Here is an 18,854-nt window from a genome sequence, read left to right on the forward strand (position 1 = left end):
ACTTTTTTCAACATATCAATGACTACCATTATGGAGTTATATCCTCCTTGTACCGAGGGTAATCCAACTATGAAGTGGGGTAATCCAACTATGAAGTCCATGGTGATATACTCCCATTTCATTTGAGGGATGTCAAGTGGTTGGAGCTTTCCTAGCATCTTAACACACTCTCGTTGGCAATTCAAGAATTCGGTGACATACTTAATTACATCACCCTTGAGTATTTCCCAATAGAAGCTTTTTATGACTATATTAAGAGTCTTAATATAACAAGGATGACCTAAAAATGGGGGATTGTGAGCTTCCCAGAGTATTTTCCTTTTGAGTTCTTGACTTGTAGGAATACATAGTCTTGTCCTATAATAGGCAAGCTTCTCATTTATGGAAAAATCTTAATACTTAGTCTTGAGTTTTGGATTTGAATCCTTAATAGGAATTTCTCTTGATAGCTTGGATCCTTTGATGTCTCTTCTTTTGCCATTTCTAGGAGAGAGTTACTGGGCATTGAAATCATTGTGGCAAGAGTTCCACCCCTAGAGGGTTCTTCTAGGATTAGAGCATTAAGAGACTATTTATGGCTTAGGGCATTTGCAATCACATTCTCCTTGCCTGGTCTATAATTGATTTCAAAGTCAATTTCTTGCAAGGTCTCAATCCATTGGCATTGTCTCATATTGAGATCTGGCTGAGTAAAAATCCACTTTAGGCTCTTATGATAAGTGACTAGAGAAAACCTATTACCAAGCAAGTAATGTCTCCATATTTTAAAGGCTTGAATTAAAGCAAGTAATTCTAGATCATGTGTGGCATAGTTTCTTTCGTGGATCTTTACTTTTCTTGAAGCATAGGCTGCTAGATGTCCTTCTTTTATAAGCACACAGCCCAAAGTAAGAGAGTTTGAGTCAGTTATGACTTTGAATTCTTTGCTAAGGTCGGGTAGCCTTAGGATAGGGGCAATTACAAAAATCTACTTAATCTTCTCAAAGCTAGACTGTTCGGAGGACGTCCATGTAATGGAGACCTACTTTTTGAGAAGGTCGGTGAGAGGTATGGTGATTGAGGCATAGTCTTTAATGAAGAATCTATACCAACCCATTAGCCCTAGAAAGCTTTGCACTTCCTTGATCGTTGTTGGGGGTGGCTAGTCTTGTACATCTTGGACCTTGGCAGGATCCACTGAAATGCCATATGTCGATACTATGAATCCTAGATATTTAATCTGCTTCCTGAAGAAAGCACATTTCTTCTTTTTAGCATACAATTATGGGCTCTCATTGTTTCAAAAACTGGTCATAGCTGTGGTTCATGGTCTTTTTCATTCTTGGAATATATTAAGATATCATCAAAGCAGGCAAGAATGAAGTCATCAAGGTAGGATCGGAAAATTTCTTGCATCAATCTGTTGAAGGTGGCATGAGCATTTATTAAACCAAATGACCACAATAAACTCATAATGACCATACCTTGTGTTAAAAGTAGTTTTAGGGATATATTCCTCCCTAATTCTTATTTGATAATGTCCTAATCTGAGATCAATCTTTGAAAAGACTTTTGCTCCCTGGAGTCACTCAAGCAACTCATCTATCTTGGGAATTGGATATTTGTTTTTCACTGCCACCTGGTTTAATCCACAGTAATCAATACAAAGACAGAGTGTTCCGTGTTTCTTTTTCTGAAATAAAACTAGGGCTCCCCATGGTGAATTACTTGGCCAGATGTATTCATGGTCTAGTAGCTGCTTAAGTTGTTCTTTCAGCTCAATGGCCTCAGGAATTGACATTCGGTAAGGTTGTTTGGCGATGGGGGCAGCACCTGGAATGAGTTGAATTTCATGATCTACTTCCCTTGATGGTGGGAGCTCTATCAAGTATTTTGGAAAAACATCTGCATATTCTTTTAGCCAAAATGGTTGATCCTTGGGATCACTATCCTGCTCAACATTGTTCAGTTTAATTAGATAGACGGGTAATCCTTTCTTCAATCCCTTTACTATTTGGGAGGCTTTAGCCAGCTGAACCTTAGGGTTTCTTGCTTCTCCCTGAGTGGTTACTTGTTCTCCCTTTGAGTTTTGGAATGTGATTTGGCCCTTTCCACAATGGATATGAGCATTATTTGGAATTAACCAATCCATTTCTAGCAAACACTCATAAGCCCCGAGGTTTATAATTCAAAAGTTTATTTTGGAAGAATTTCCACCCATGCTAAATTCTAACTTGCTAGTTTATTGTGTTGATAGAACTTCTTTTCCGTTTGCTAATTCCACAAGCATTCTAGGTGCAAGGATAGTGGTTATGCCTAACCTTTTTGCACATTTTGGTGATAGGGAAGAGTGGGTACTTCCACAGTCCATTAAAATTCAAAAGGGTTTACCTTGATAATCCGTTGGTGTTTGAATTACTGAGAATTGGTGATTTGGACCCTTCTTATTGAGAGTGGCATATACTCTGGCTCTTTCTATATCGGATCCCATTGTGGGATCTTTATCATTATTGTCCTCCTTTAGGTTTATTCCAGCAACCTTTCCCCTTGCATCTTGGCTTTGCCTATGAAATTGACATTGGCCAAGCTTTGGGTATTGCCTCTTGAAATGTCCTAGTTCGTTGCAATAGAAACACCTTGGAGTCTCATTGCTCCTTCCTATGGGTATAAAGCTTCCCACTACATTTGATTTGGTCTTCTTCATCTTGTTTGGTTGATACTATCCTTGGGCTCTTTTTGCATAACCTTGGAAGTTGCCCTTATTCTAACTATTTCTGTTCCAAATTTTTGCATGTCTTGGTCTTTGTTCAATCTCCTGAACTATTGGAGCTAGTCAAATCAATGCATCTTGTAAATCTGATGGTCTCATTGATTCAAGATGCATATTCAGGGGTGGATTTAGACCATTTTCAAATTTGGATACTTGTTGTGAAACATCCACTGTCAGTGCATATTTTAGAAGTGTTACAAATTTGGAGTAGTAAGCTTCTAGGCTTAGGCTTAGGTGCTTTAGATTGGAGAACTTGTTCATCTTCTAGGCTTGATATGTGGGTAGAAGATATCTCCCACGTACCGTGTCCTTAATTTTGTCCCAAGTAATAGCACCTTCGGGCATTCTTTGGTCTTTGCACCATTGTTTCCACCAAAGAGGGGCATCTCCTATGAGTTTTAGTTTGGCAATCATAGCTTGATTTGATGGTGCAGTCCCTGCAGCAGTGAAATAGTCTTCCGTAGATTCTATCCATATTTCTTCTTCAATTGGAATGTCTCTTCCTTTACCATCAAACTCCGATGGCTTGTACTGCTTGAGAATAAATTTCTTCTCTTGGGGCTTTTGTAGTATTGAGATTCGGGGTGACATTGTGAAGATTATGCAATTTTATGTTCAATTTTTTTCCAACCATATTCAAAACAAAAGATGTTCACTTGCTTACTCTACTCATTAATTTAGGAGGGCAATTATATACTACTTATCCTTCCAAACAATGATCAGGGCTTATACTTCAAGAGAGAGTTTTAATTTTTAATTAGAAAAAAATTCTATCTACTATTTTTTATTTATTAAGGAGAAAAATGGATGAATAAAAATAATTCTTTACTTCTCAATAGGAAGGGAATACATTATTTGAGTAGTTTGGGAGCTCATATTATTCTTGGAAAAGATTTTCCTACCACAATCTAGGTATGGCATTGCGATACATCCATTGCATAGTAATTAGAATTTTGATAATAGATATCTAGAAATCTATATTTTAGAGGAAGATTAGGTAATCCATTTTTCTTATAGTTGTGGCAACTAGAGCATCCTACAACCATGACTCGATCAGCTAGTATAACCCTTGTGACCTCCTCATAGATGTACCAGTTCAGTTTGACCTATCGCCCTTTAGTGAATATGTTTGAGTTTACTCTAGCCTCATAGAAGAGATAAATCTTTGCAATCTTAAGGGCTTCCATCCATTTTAATCTCTTTGAATTATTATAGAGGTAAGCATAACATCCATCGCCTCTCGTAATACATGAGTGAAGGATTGGTTTTTCTAGCTAAAGCTAGAGGAGTGCATTGCTAACATAAACATGACTTGGAAAATCAAGAATCATTCCCAACGTTTGTATTTTTTCCAAAAATCAAGAACATATATCAACAAGAGAAGATTTCACTACTTAAGGAAATGATTTTTCCTTTTTTTCTATAAATATACCTAGTTTTATTTACTTGCATCATGTTAAAAATCAGAGAGAGAGGTTGGAGCTAACACACAGTGAGAAACCATGTGCTCTCTCACGTATCTTTCATTATGTATTTTTTCCCATAACTCAAATGATTGTTTACAACCTAAGGTCTCAACCAAGGACCATTCACACCAAAACACTAAGTCTTAAGCACCGACTTATTTAATGTCTGCATCATGTAGTACAATTGGACAACTCAAGTGTCGGGTACAGTCATACCAAAGACAGAAAGATGAGCTTGAAGTCTAACACTCCCCCTCAAGCTCAAGACATCATCTGTACACCAAGCAGCAATTTGAAAACTCTGAACTTATATTTACCCAGAGACTTGGTAAAGATATCTGCAACATGTTCATCAGTCTTCACATGCATGAGATCAACTCTTCCTGCAAGAACCATCTCTCTGATGAAGTGGTAGTGTACCTCAATGTGTTTTGTCTTGTCATGGTATACTGGATTCATGGCTAGGAGTACACAACTAAGATTGTCACATAGTAGAGTCACTGGAGCATCTACCTATATATCCAAATAAGCCATAAGCTTGAGTAGCCATGCAATCTCACATGTTGCCAATGTAGTACCCCTGTACTCTGCCTTAGTACTCGATAAAGCAACCGTAGACTGCTTCTTGTTGCTCCAGCTGATCATTTCGCTTCCAAACCCAAAAGCATAGCCACTCGTAGATCTACGGTCATATGAGCACCCTACCCAATGTACATCCGTGTATCCAACCAATTTCAAGGGCTTATCTCTCACATAGAACAACCCATCATCTACAGTGGACTTAACATATCTCATAATGCATCTTATTGCATCCAAGTGCAGCTTTCGGGGCTTCTGCATAAACTGGCTTATGAGCCCTACAGCATAGCTCAAATTAGGCCTAGTGATGGTCAAGTAAATCAGACTACCAACCATCTGCCTGTACATAGTCATATCCTCAACTTCAGTCCCATTGCTCATGTCTAGCTTTACATTCTGATCAAGAGGTGTATCCAGTGGTTTGCATTCAGCCATGCCATACTTCTTCAGCATTTCCATGGCATAGTGCTTCTGCATCAACCATAAACCATTTTCAGCTGTAACCACCTCAATGCCCAAGAAATACTTCAAATCACCTAAGTCTTTCATGTCAAATTTAGTTTTTAGCATCTTCATTACATGCTGTATGTCCAAGTCATCATCACCAGTGATTATCAAATCATCAACATATATGACTAGCACTACCAAGCCACTGTTAGTCTTTTTCATAAATAGACTGTGATCAGCCCTGCCAACAGCAAATCCCAAGCTTTGCAAGTAGTTACTAATCCTTGCATGCCAGGCTCTTAGAGCCTGCTTCAGCCCGTACAATGCTTTTTTCAGCCTGCATACATAGTGTTGAAAATCAGAGTGTACATACCCTTCCGGCCGATCCATATAGACATCCTCTAACACAATATTAGTGAGTTTGGGAATCTCCCAATTCCCATTTTTTGAATACTAAAAAGGTGGCACCCGGATAACATGTCCATAAGTTTTTCAAAACCATATGATGTGACCCATCATTTGAAAGCACTTGAAAAATGGAATCTATTGAGCTATAGAGCACTCGATTTGGAGCTATAGTGTTCAGGTTATGACAAATCCAAAGATTTGACCATGTGTCCCAAACTTATGGGAAATTCCCATATTCCACAATATGGTGTTCTCTGCCAAGTCAATGTTGAGGAATGCATTCTTCACGTCCATCTATTGCAATTTCCATCCTCTAATGGTAGCCAAAGCAACCATAGTGCGTATGGTTTCCATCTTGGCAAGAAGGCTGAATGTTTCCTCATAATCAAGTCCATATTGTTGGGCATACCCCTTAGCAACCAGCCTGGCTTTGTACCTTTCCACACTGCCATCCGACTTGCATTTGATTTTGTAGATCCATTTGCAGCCAATGGTCTTTTTCCCTTCAGGTAGTGGCACAAGATCCCATGTTTTATTTTCAGCCAAGGCATTCATTTCTTCATCCATAGCTCCACACCAATTCTCATCTTTTACTGCTTCAGCATATGTACCTGGTTCTTTGATCTCCATCACTTTTTTCATGTAAGCATAGTGCTTTGCAGAGTAGCCACTGTACGTCAACTTGTCAACAGGATATGTGACCCTCTGCGAGCATCTAGGCTATGGTGCATTGCTCGTTTCCCCTCTCTCATGAGGTGGAATGTACATGTTCTGCCTAGTACCAGGCGTATACACAGTGAGCATACCAAGCTCACTGTCTAGACTATCAATTGAGTCATAGCCTGAAGTCATCCTGCCAGGTGTCATCACACCAGATATATCATCAATGACTTTTCCTTTTCCTTTGCTGTCCACTACATCATATCTCCCCCTCACTGACATAGTGGTGTCAGTGGACGGTGAGCCAGAGCTCTGCAATCTCCCTATCCATGGAGATACCATTTGACCATTAGGACCTCTCATAGCAGTATTCTGTTGCAAATCAGCTGTAGATACATGAGTAGAAGGCGTATCTCATGGCACTGTAGTCGGTGGTACATAGCAAGAGGCCATCTCATCAAAGATAACATCCGTGCTCACCAAAGTCTCCCTGGGAGAGGCATCATAGCATTTGTATGCCTTCTTCTCCTATAAATATCCAATGAAAACACACATGCACTTTTGGATCCAGCTTCTTCCTTTTCTCATCTGGGATGTGTACATAAGCAAGACAACCGAAGACTTTATGTGACTTACATCTGGCTTATAGCCATAGAGCTTCTCAAACAATGTCATCTCATGAATATGATGACACCAAAAGAAGCATAAAAACAAGGCACAAAAATGTCCATGCATATATCATAATTTCATCTTTTGTAAAGGGGATAACATTTACATTGTTACAAAATCACTAAAATAATATCCCACATAAGGGAGAGGGAGGCACATCTATTAAAGTCAATGGTATGCTTTCAAGTGGTACGTGCATGAATTTGTAAAGGGTAGGAATACTCAAAATTAAAGGCCAAAGGCCTTATAATATCAAATGTATCAAAGTTTCAAAGAAATAATAAAATACGAAGGGGTGTATTTTTTAGGGAATAGGTGGGGTGGAGTGTACGAGTGGTTATGTGCCTCTTTCCCTTCCCTCTCTCTTCTCCAATCGCATATTCTCCCTTCTTGGTGGTGCAAAGATTTGTTCTCTCTCCTCTCCTCTGTCTTTTGTGCAAAATTTTCTCTTTTCCCTTTTGTTCTTGCATAATGATTGAAGTTATGGATGAAGATGATGAAGATAATTAATTGGTTCATTATTAAAAGAGAGATTTATGGTTTTTTTTTAGTTTTGAGATTAATGGCAGAGCCATACACATAGATTTTGTGTGCTTTGTCCCTAGTTTTGTGGTTATTTATGTTTGTGGGAGGGTTGATGTCAGAATACCTGCAGTGGGAGTTTGATTCAAGATATACATGTCTGTCATAACAGCCTCAACCCAATAATAGAGCGGCATCTTCTTCTCGTTCATCATGGCACGAGCAGCTTCCATCAATACCCTGTTTTTACTCTCAGCCACTCCATTGTGCTGTGGAGTATAGCTGTAGGTAAGCTACCTACGTATGCCATTTTCAGCCAAAAAATTGTCAAACTCATTTGACACATACTCTCCACAGCTGTTTGATCTCAAGCAAGAGATATAGCAGTCAAATTCCTTTTCAACCTGCTTTTTAAACTACTAAAAAATAGCAAACACCTCATCCTTTGTCTATAGAACATACACCCAAGTATAGCGACTGCAATCATCAATAAATGTCACATAGTACTTCAAGCCTCCCATAGATGCATTATGGGCTGGCCCCCAAACATCAGAGTGCACTAAATTGCAATGGACATGTACTCTATTTTATATGCTTGACAAATGGAAACCTCGACTGCTTACCAAACTGGCAAGCATCACATACATGATCAATGTCTGTGTATTGGAACTTGGGTAAACCTGTAACAAGCTGTTTTTTCTGCATAATTTGCAGCCTCTGTAAATTCACATGTCCCACTCTCTTATGTCAAATTTCCAAATCTCTGACAGTGCCAAAACCATGGGCAAATATAGTTGAATTCTACTGCATAGATTTCAACTTTTGTACATTCACATGGCCAATCTGCTTATTCCATATCTCAACATCGCATATAGCACCATCATCATGTGCAAACATGGCTACTGTCAATTCTGGAATTGACGCATCAAGAGTAAACATTCTACCATCTCTTCGGCCTCTAGCAATCAATTTTTAGCCATTACCATATTCTTCAACAAAGCATTCATCTCTATTAAATCTCACATGCAGCTTTTGTTCTGCCATCTGTCCAACTGACAAAATATTCTTGGTTATTGTAGGTACGTGTAGTACATCATGCACGCTCTTTTTCTTGCCATCAGGCATCAACAACGGAAGAATTCCTATGTGTTGAATGTCATGTTGGGTGTCATCCCCCAGTACACACATAACCATGTGAACCTGTAACCATCTCATCAAACCATTCTCCATGGGGTGTCATATGATTTGAAGCTGTAACGTGTCCACATGTTCACTAGTAGGACACGTCTTAGCAGCCCATCGGGAAGGAAGTCCAAAAAGCGCCGCCCGGCACTCCCACGGAATATCACGGGGTTTGCGATCTAGGTATTCCTAAGTCTGCCACAAAGCGAAAGCATTTCGGCCGTTCCCACTTAGGACCAACTTGAATCAGGGTTTCCCTAGTGGTTAGAATCCTAGAACGGTAGCTAGCGTCGGAACTACTTTACGCAGAAACGTCAAGGTCGAAGCGGATCCATGCTGCACTTGGTTCAAGGAGAATGGGAAACGAGAGGGATGCAAAGCTCGACCTCTCTACTCATAAGGAATAGTTCCATTTCGTTCCCCTAAAACAGCATAAATCGGGACTCTAGTATCCTAGATTCTAGGTCATCGTTCCTTGCTGTCAATTTCCTTCGAGAAAAGTTCCCAGCCAACCGGGACCACCCATCCGTAGGACGGACCCATGGCCACATCCACCCACACTTTCCTCAGGGTTGTGTTAGTTGTCTAATTACCTACCACATTTAGTTTGACAGCAAAAACAACTTCCTTAATTAACCAATTAATCACCGGTTTCTTCACATAATCTTAGCACTGACATAGAAAACAATATCAAACAAGTTCCTTTTCAACAATTGAACTTATTTATCAGTCTTTGAAATACATCATAATAATCCAGCCCGAAGGCTAATCCATAATCCGCCCGAAGGCAATCCAACAATCCTCAGGGATTACTAATCCAAGTTTCTGCCCGTAGACTAGTATGTGGGCCTGTAGATCCATTCCCGAGTCACGTCAGCCTCTTGTGCAGGACCCCGAGGCAAGGGATTTATGGCCAGAGCCCCCCCTAGCACCCAAGCGTCCTCATGCTCCAAGTAGCACCCACAGAGAGACCTCTCGCGGTGGGTTTGATCCACGTACCCGGCATGGCTAACAACCCCCTTGGATAGGGTCAAGCAGACAATTAGGGGTAACTGATGTTGCCTCTCCCTCCAGGCCTTCAACCTGAAGCATTAATTATTTTTCCATCTTTAGTTCATTGAGCAAAGAAGTACAAACAGTGCTCCTACTGTACAAACACAATCAATCCAACTTGGCAAGATCCCCAAGGATTGTTGCTTGTTTACCCTTTTATCCTTGGGTTAGGGTTTATACCTTGTTAATCCAAATTAACAAACACCTTAGGTTCCTTAAACTAATACAATAAATCCTGGGCAACCTTGTCGCCCTAACTTGATTTGTCAATTGCTTGCTAGGCAATTCATAGTCGCCCTAACTTGGCAACTCAGCCTCACTGAAGGTGATGTAGTAGGATGACTACTCATCCTCTTGCAAATTAACTTGTACTTAGATCCTACCAACCCTTGTTCCAAGGAGTGGCAAATCTATCTTATGACTTAAACACAAAGCCAAGAGACGTTGCAACTTGTTGCATGAGACAAGTGCCACACCTAATTCGTGGGATTGTTTCTCCCATCGCATGGTATTCCTTGGTCAAGATGTAGGGTTTGGGTGTCCTCTTGAACCAACCCAACGCTAACCTTACTAGGCTAACAACGTTTGGCCCTAAGGTTTCTAAATCCATACGAAGGTCTAATCCATACGTTTGGCCCTAAGGTTTCTAAATCCATACATCAAGATGTAGGGTTTGGGTGCCCTCTTGACCCAACCCAACCCTAACCTTACTAGGCCGACAACGTTTGGCCCTAAGGTTTCTAAATCCATACGGAGGTCTAGTCTTTGGCTAATTGATCCTTAGGGTAAAAACCCTAGATCATTATTGTATGGGCGTCCAATTAACCCAAACATTGCATGAATGTGGGTAGGACCTTTGAGGTTGGAATTATCACGTCGGTTTTTTCGAGTGCGATACTAAGCAGAATTTTAACGAGGCTTAGCTCTACCTAGAGTATTGAAGTGGTCATCATTTGAGTTACACCCTTACAACGAATTACCTAACTGATCCAATTTTCTAGAAACAAGAGGTGATCTTTCCTTAGAAGAGATGCAAATCCCTTTTCCTAGGAGATTTAAATAATTGCAAAACATAACATTCTATGCGATTCATAGACTTTTCCTTCTATGCAGAAAGTGATTTTCAATGATAATTTATTTTCTCTTTTGCTAAAACTAGAATGATGCAACGGAACCAAGCTTTAATGATTGACAATTTAGGACTAACTCGTATAAAAAACCTATGTTGAATTTCAACAAGAACTATGCTTATAACCCTTCGTTTAATGCATTGAATTCAAGCTATAATATGAAATGCATCTTTTTCTAAAACAACTTCGATAAATAAGTTCATGAATATCACGAGACCATTAATGATTTTAATTTGTCCTTCGACACTTAACGAACCTAGGATGCAATTAACATCGCATGCAATATGCATGGTACATAAATCCCTTCCATGTAATGCAATTACTTGGACAACATTTTTATGTGGACGTCGATGATTATTTCCTACAAATCACATCTAGGGAATCATTGACTAAATGTATTAAGTGCTTGTTCTTTCTTGTGAGGAAGACAAGGATGCATCTTTAATGATTGACAATTTAGGACTAACTCATATAAAAAACCTATGTTGAATTTCAACAAGAACTATGCTTATAACCCTTCGCTTAATGCATTGAATTCAAGCTATAATATGAAATGCATCTTTTTCTAAAACAACTTCGATAAAGAAGTTCATGAATATCACGAGACCATTAATGATTTTAATTTGTCCTTCGACACTTAACGAACCTAGGATGCAATTAACATCACATGCAATATGCATGGTACATAAATCCCTTCCATGTAATGCAATTACTTGGACAACATTTTTATGTGGACGTCGATGATTATTTCCTACAAATCACATCTAGGGAATCATTGACTAAATGCATTAAGTGCTCGTTCTTTCTTGCGAGGAAGACAAGGATGCATTTAAACAATTTCATCTTTTTAATCTATGCAATATGCGTTTAGGATTGCAGCTTTGGAAATGCAAGCAACCCAAATGCATGACATGCACTAACTCTTGTAAATCGTCCAAGGAGATAAATTCCCCAAATGTATTTTAACTTGACTACGTGAATTAGAGACATGCATAAATGCATTCTTCCCATGAAAATTAAATGTGCCTAATGCATTCCTTTTATGCGGAATTTACCTTTTAAGAACCTAGGCATGAGGACTCGTAGGGATGTCCACGTGTAGACTTGGGTTGGAGGCTCTCGCGTGTGCGCCTCGTGTCTTTAACTTTGGGACCATTTATGCAGTGTTTTTTTTTTTGTCGCAGCAGCTTCCCTTGGGTTACTCGTGCATCTTGAAGACTCACAGTCCGCGATCCCCTCTCCCGCGCAAGATCAGGGGGCCTTGGAGGCTTGGGTTTAAATTCTCGGGGAAGCACGAGGGAACGGGGCTTTAGGAAGCTTAAATTTAGAAGATTCTAAAGAAGCTTTTATGCTTCTGTCTGGTAGAAAACGTGGAAGAAGGAATCGTGATGATGGAGAGGGTGAAAAAGAGGACGATGGCGATGATTATGACGATGATGATGGTGAGGTGGAGTAGGTGGCAGCAGGTGACAACACGGCGTGAAGGTGGTGGCCTGGGCAGCATGACAGTTCCTTTTTCTTCTCTCCCCTCCCTCAAGCTTGGGGAGGGGGTGGTTTTTATAATGTGTAGGGGGGGGGGGGGGGGGGGGGGGGGGGGGGGGAGGGGGGGATCCACACACGTGGAGGGAGGCATGATCCCCTCCCCAACTCCTCTCAACCCCACTTAACTTACTCCCTCTCACACTCCTCTCCCCTGCCACGCATCGATTGAGGGGGGAGGGGTTATTATTTTAAAAAATTGCACTAAAGTTATCCATTAACTTCTTTTCCTCATGAAGGGTGTTCTTGTGCGGCCTACGGGTTTTAGCCTCAGACTTATTTACACAACGCGGTTGGGGTTTATTATCGCGCGCGCGGGGTAAGGATTTAGCCACTAACATTATTTTGTTGCGGGGGATGACTTAGTAGTGCTTTTGCGCGGGTGTGTAGTGGTCAAAATTCTTTAATATTTTGTGTGGAAATATTACAGAAGCCCCTGAATCAATGTACCATCTCTCATCTCTGTTCTGCCTAGATGCATTCTTAGACACATGCTGCATGGCAAACAATCTGTCAACTGCTCATCATGAGCACTGCTAGAAGATGCATAGTACACATGTTGTTTTCCCTTTGCTTTCATATCTTCCTGCTTCTTGTAACAATCCTTCACAATGTGTCCATATCTACCATAATAATGACAGTCCTTATCTGTGTTTGACTAATCATTTGACTACCATGAACCAGATCCACCACCTCTACCATGGGGTGATCTCCCCCTACCTCTAAAGCCGCCAGATCCAGATTGGCCATGTGTATTTGTGCCATGCCAAGCATTCTGCTAATGCTGTCCATAAGCATTTTGAGTGTCTCCTCGACCTCGAAAAGAGCCACGGCCTCTGCCACCTCTACCACGCTGGCTAGAGTAAAGAATAGTGTCTCTACTTTGAGACATACTAGAACCTGTATTCAGTCCAAGCTTAACTTCCTCATGCAGCAACAAAGCAATCAACTCATCCAAATCAGGGGATTCAGCTCTCACAAAAATAGACATATCAAATGCTTTATACTCTTTGCCAAGTCCATTTAATGTCACTGCAATCATATCATCCTCAGACACTCAAGATCCAATGGTGGCAAGCTGATCCGCTATGTTCTTGATCTTTGTAGTGTAGGCATGAATACTTCTGCCATTCCTAGACATGTTATTGAACTGTTGCTTTAGCTGAATCTTTCTTACATGTGTTACATTTCCATAATTCTTCATGAGTATGTCCCATGCATCCTTTGGAGATTTGCATCCAGTAACTTGTATAACCATAGCATCTGATATACATAAGGAAAACCAATGTAACACCTTGCGTGCTCTCTCAGTCCATAGCTTATGAGCCATTTTCCGATCATTTGTTAGATTCCTTTCGTGTCCATAATGTTACATGCCAAGGGATTGGCACTCATTTAGAAGTGGGGTAATATTAACCTCATTTTTTAAGAACACCAAAAGGAGAAAATAAGTGCAAAGTGCCAAAAGTTGACTCCAAGAACACATGTTTTGATCTTCATCAAAACTAGAATGTTGAGAGATTGTAATTTTTTCAAGAGGATATTATGCTGCAATTATATTACTTGAGATATGGGCTCACTTACATGTAGATTGTATCATATTTTAGTTAGGAGAGAGTCCAAGTTAAACTTCAAATATATACACCCATCACAAAGCATAATCAAAGCCCAAGGAAGGGATAGGGTGCCCAACTTTGGGGCAAACCTAAATACAAAACCCTATGTACAAAAACTAAACGTGAATAGAGGGGCTCATTCTTGTATATGCCAACTTTGAGAGCTCCCTTCTCTTGGTTCCATCTTATCCATCTCAGCATAGAGAGAGAGAGAGAGAGAGAGAGAGAGAGAGAGAGAGAGAGAGAGAGAGAGAGAGAGAGAGAGAGAGAGAGAGAGAGCGTGTGTGTGTGTGTGTGTGTGTGCGCGCGCGCGCGTGCGTGCATGCATGCATATGTGGATGTAAGTGTGTATGGGAGATTGAGAGACCATTGTGAGAAGCTCTTCTGCAACTCTTGTGCCATCTTCTTCCTCTTCTTTTCATCTACAATCACATGGAGCATTCATCAATCAAGCATGAATCAATGGAGCAGTGGATCAAATCAAGAGGCATCAGATCATGGAGCCACATGCAAACCCATCAAGCAACAATGACTCTAATGCAATAGGCAAACACATAAGCTCACAATTCTCAAATCTAATCATGCATTTATTTTCTTGGTAGATCGATGAGAGTGCTTGGTTATATTGAGAAGAAATGAAGGAAGCTAGGTGAGATTGGTAGATTGATGAAAGTTCTTGGTTAGATTGAGAAGACATGTAGGAAGCTAGGTGAAAGATAGAATAAGCAATGTGGCTGAAGCTCCCAAAAACAATAAGAGTCATGGTAGATTGATGAGAGTGTTTGGTTAGATTGAGAAGAAATGCAATAAGCTATGTGAGAGATAATGTAGGCAATGTTAAAGTGTATATTACTAGAGGTTGTGCTACAAGTACATGACAAAGCATTATATAGCCATAAGCATAAAGGGAGTTGTGTATCCAATATAAAAAGCTATTAAAAAATCTACTTGCAACCATGAAAATCAATCAAATCTCTTTTTTTCCAACATTATTCCTTAATTTTTATTCTTCTTTCCCCCATAATCTATTTTTATCTTCTTTTTTAACCATGTTTTGAAACATGGCATCATAGCCTCTTTCCTAGAGTTTGTGGGAGCGTCCATAGTTGCCACTAAAAGTTTAGGAGCTTGAGCATTTGAGTTGCTATATCCAAGAAGCCATTGGAGTGAAGATTCAAGGTTGGAGGTTCCAAGCTCATTGAGAAGACAAGAATGCCATTATCCATTGAGGTATATCTTTCCATTGTTCTCATTTCATGGTTTAGTTTGAAGGATTCTATCATCTAAAGGAGGAAAAAGTTAAGCCATTGAGGTACTTGTAGAAGGTCAAATTTTTTAATGTTTGTGAAGTTGCTTCAACAAGTAGAGAGCCCACTTAAAGGGGCTAGTTGTGGAGTGAAAACATAAAGATTCAGGGGGGTTCATAGATAAAGATAGCCATAAATTTGAGAAGCAAAGGAAACCACTCTACCCTCATTGCATTGAGGTTCCCTTTTTAAATAAGCTCATATGTACATTGAATACATTGCATTGGGTCAAGTTTGACTTGTCAACTTGGATCCTTATCCTTTCAACTCATCATCCTCATCTCTCCACACTGTAAATACTAGTTCATATTATATTTACATACAAAGAGGGCACCACTCTTACATACACTTAAACAAATGTTCCAACACCCCCACAAGGTGGTTAGGTGGTTATATGATCAATTCTACAGTGATTGATTGTCCAACCCCCCCCCCCCCCCCCCCCCCCTTTACTAGATGCATTCTATGGCTATTACTAGTAGGTGATCAAGCTTTGTATTTTCCTTCTTTTTTTTTACTTCTTCTAAATCCTCTTATGTGGGTACACTTCCATGTTGTTTCTTTGTTTGGTCTTTTTTTTTACTTTTGACCTTGGACTTTAGCTCCACTTTTGATCTTCCTTTTTCTTTACTTTTGCTCTTTTGGCATGCTTTGGTAGGCTTCATAATGTCCTTGCTCTGCTTGATTTCATTAGTTTCCTTTGTCTTCTTCATTTGCTTTGTCTTCTTAAACTTTTTCTCCATGGCCTTCATATTTGGTCTTCTTGTCCTTTGTTTCCATCTACAGCCAACTTTTCTTGCAACAGACATTTTTACAAGGCATATATTTCCTTTTCCATGTTGGGTAGATGTTGTTAGAGTTGGGCTATGGTTTAATATTTTTTTTGGCATACAATAAGAATAATAACTGGCTTTATAGCTTTGCAATTGTAAACTTGACTTAGCTCATGAATTAAGTATTTTTCACACTACAAGAATATATCATTGGCTTTAGATTCTATGTGTTTTACCACACAACGATGTGAACAGGGCTAAAAGAAAACTCATCAGTGTGGATAAGGCATAAAGATTAACCATTTTGAAGGGGCTACAAGTGTGAAAAAGGGTGAATTATCAAGATTTAACAACCTTGGTTTTAAGTAGACTCTAGAAATGAGATAAGTCGTCAGTTAGTGCTATGCTGGATGGTGTGGAGCCCCACAGGCCTGGTACATGGGATAAGTGTGTCGACAATCTAGTCACTTGATGCTAAGCTTCTCAATCAAAAAAGATAATCACTTGCCTATCTATTGTAATCTCACTTGCTTCTTTAGAGCTTGCCAGTTATCTCTCAAGGTGTCTCCTTTAGGCTGCCTGCCTTGTTGTCATCTCTTCTAGATCCCTATTGATCTCCCTCAGTTACAAGCTATTGGTCCTCTTTCTTGGAATCTATCACCCTCACAAAAACCTTGAATAGTAATAGTCCTCTTACAATTCCCTTGGATTGAGCCTTCACATCCTCTATATGACAACGACCAGTCTCTCTCTTCCAAGTGCCTATGGCGACTGTCCATTCGTCAATTTCTTTTGCTTCATGGTACCCTTCTCACAATGAATAACCAATTGGAAAGGAAAAAATCTTGATTGTTTCTAGGGATATGGGCTCTCCCCAATCACCGACATTTGTAGGTGCTAAATAGATCAAAAGGTGTCAAGGTGGCCTCCTTTGAAGGTTATTACTACTCAACTACACACAAAAGGTGTCCATGTCAGATCTATAGTAATAACTAGCCTATTATATATGTCAACAAACATCATTAATAACCACAACAAGGAGATATAGTGGCACACAATTGGTTCATCAAGATGGTAAGTTGTAATAGGTGTTGTAGATAGGTGGGGAAGAGGATCAAGAAGGTAGGTGGTAGCCACTTAAGCAATGGATGCTTGCTTAAATTGATAGTGTATACAAGATGGAGACTTGAAAATGAGGGAGAAAAACTGATGTGAGTTTGAGAGGTGTAGGATGAGAGAGATTTGAGTGGTTCTAATACCAACTAAAAACATAAAGTTTCAAGGTGTTTCATAGATAACGATAGCCATAAATTCAAGAAGCAAAGAAAACCACTCCACCTTCATTGCATTGAGGTTGCCTCTTTAAATAGGATTCCATGTACATTGGAGACATTGTGTTGGGTCAAGTTTGACTTGCCAACTTGGATCCTTATCCTTCCAAATCATCATCCTCATCTCTCCATATCGTAAAGACTAGTTCATATTACATTTATATACAAAGGAATCACTCTTACATACACTCAAAAAAAAAAGTTCCAACATGGAGGAAGCAAGGGGCATCTTGTTTCACAAGCTAAGGGGATGCTTACTCAAAAAGCAAGGGGGATGCTTCTGTCATCACATACAGCTAGTGAAGGATAAAGAGAAGAGAAAATAGGAGTTTGTGGAGCCTATTACTCTCTAGATCTAGTAGATTGATGATTGGGTGTGCCTTAGTTGATCTCGATGTCATGGTTGTTGCTTGACTTCTTCTCTTATCCTATTCCTCCAATATTTTCCTTTAATGTTAAAATGAACCCCTAAAAAACCCCTTGATCACATCGACTCTCTCTACTTTCTTTTGTTCCTAGTTCCTGTTGTTGTGGTAATTTATATTCACACTACAAATGTACTGAACCAATCTATGTATAAAAGGTTGTTCATGCTCTCCTAAGGACAAATTTGAGCATCAAAACATAAATGGCTATTCATTTGTGGAATTCTTAAAATTAACAAAACCTTTTGAATCCTTCCAAAAACAAATTTCATCCCTTCTTTGTAAGGAGTTAGACACTACCATGTGAGTCACACTGATGAGGCCTTTGCATCCTCAAAATGACTCAAATTTGAAGAAGTGGAAAAATTCAATGGCAATGGTTTTCACACTTGGAAAATGAAAAGCATGTATCACCTAATGCAAAGAGACTTTTGGGAAATATTTAGGGAAACCAAGGAGCTTGATGATCCAATATAGAAAAGAAAAAATAATAAAGGACTTGAGATAGTAGTATGGGGCTTATTAGATGATGTTCTTCATCACATATCAAGGATTACAAAAGCAAAAGAAGCCTAAGATGAATTGGATAAAACCTTTGGCTCTCCCAAGAAATGAACTCAAAGATAAATCTTCTAATCGAATTTTTTAGGCTAGATCTAAACAATTATGACTCCTTGAATTCACTAATAAATAAATCTAAAATCTTGAAGATGCAATTGAATTTTATTAATATTAACATCTAGAAAGATGAAGCGATTGTTGTGTTGCTAAATAGTGTGGAAAAACCAAACTAAAACCATGAACAAGTTTTGGCTACACTAAGAAATGTACCCAATAGAAATCTCAATGCAATGGAAGCCACTTTGCATGAACAAGAGAGCAAGATCAAGGTAAGGACCCAATAAACTTCACTGAACTCTATAGTGACTACATTGGCAAGGGATTTTCAAAGATTGTTTGTTTGCAAAAAAGGTGAGAAAGCTATACATAGGGACCAA

The sequence above is a fragment of the Lygodium microphyllum genome, chromosome 4 (genome assembly GCF_053477565.2).
Source record: "Lygodium microphyllum isolate KBCC chromosome 4, Lygodium_microphyllum_v1.1.10, whole genome shotgun sequence".
Taxonomy (NCBI): domain Eukaryota; kingdom Viridiplantae; phylum Streptophyta; class Polypodiopsida; order Schizaeales; family Lygodiaceae; genus Lygodium; species Lygodium microphyllum.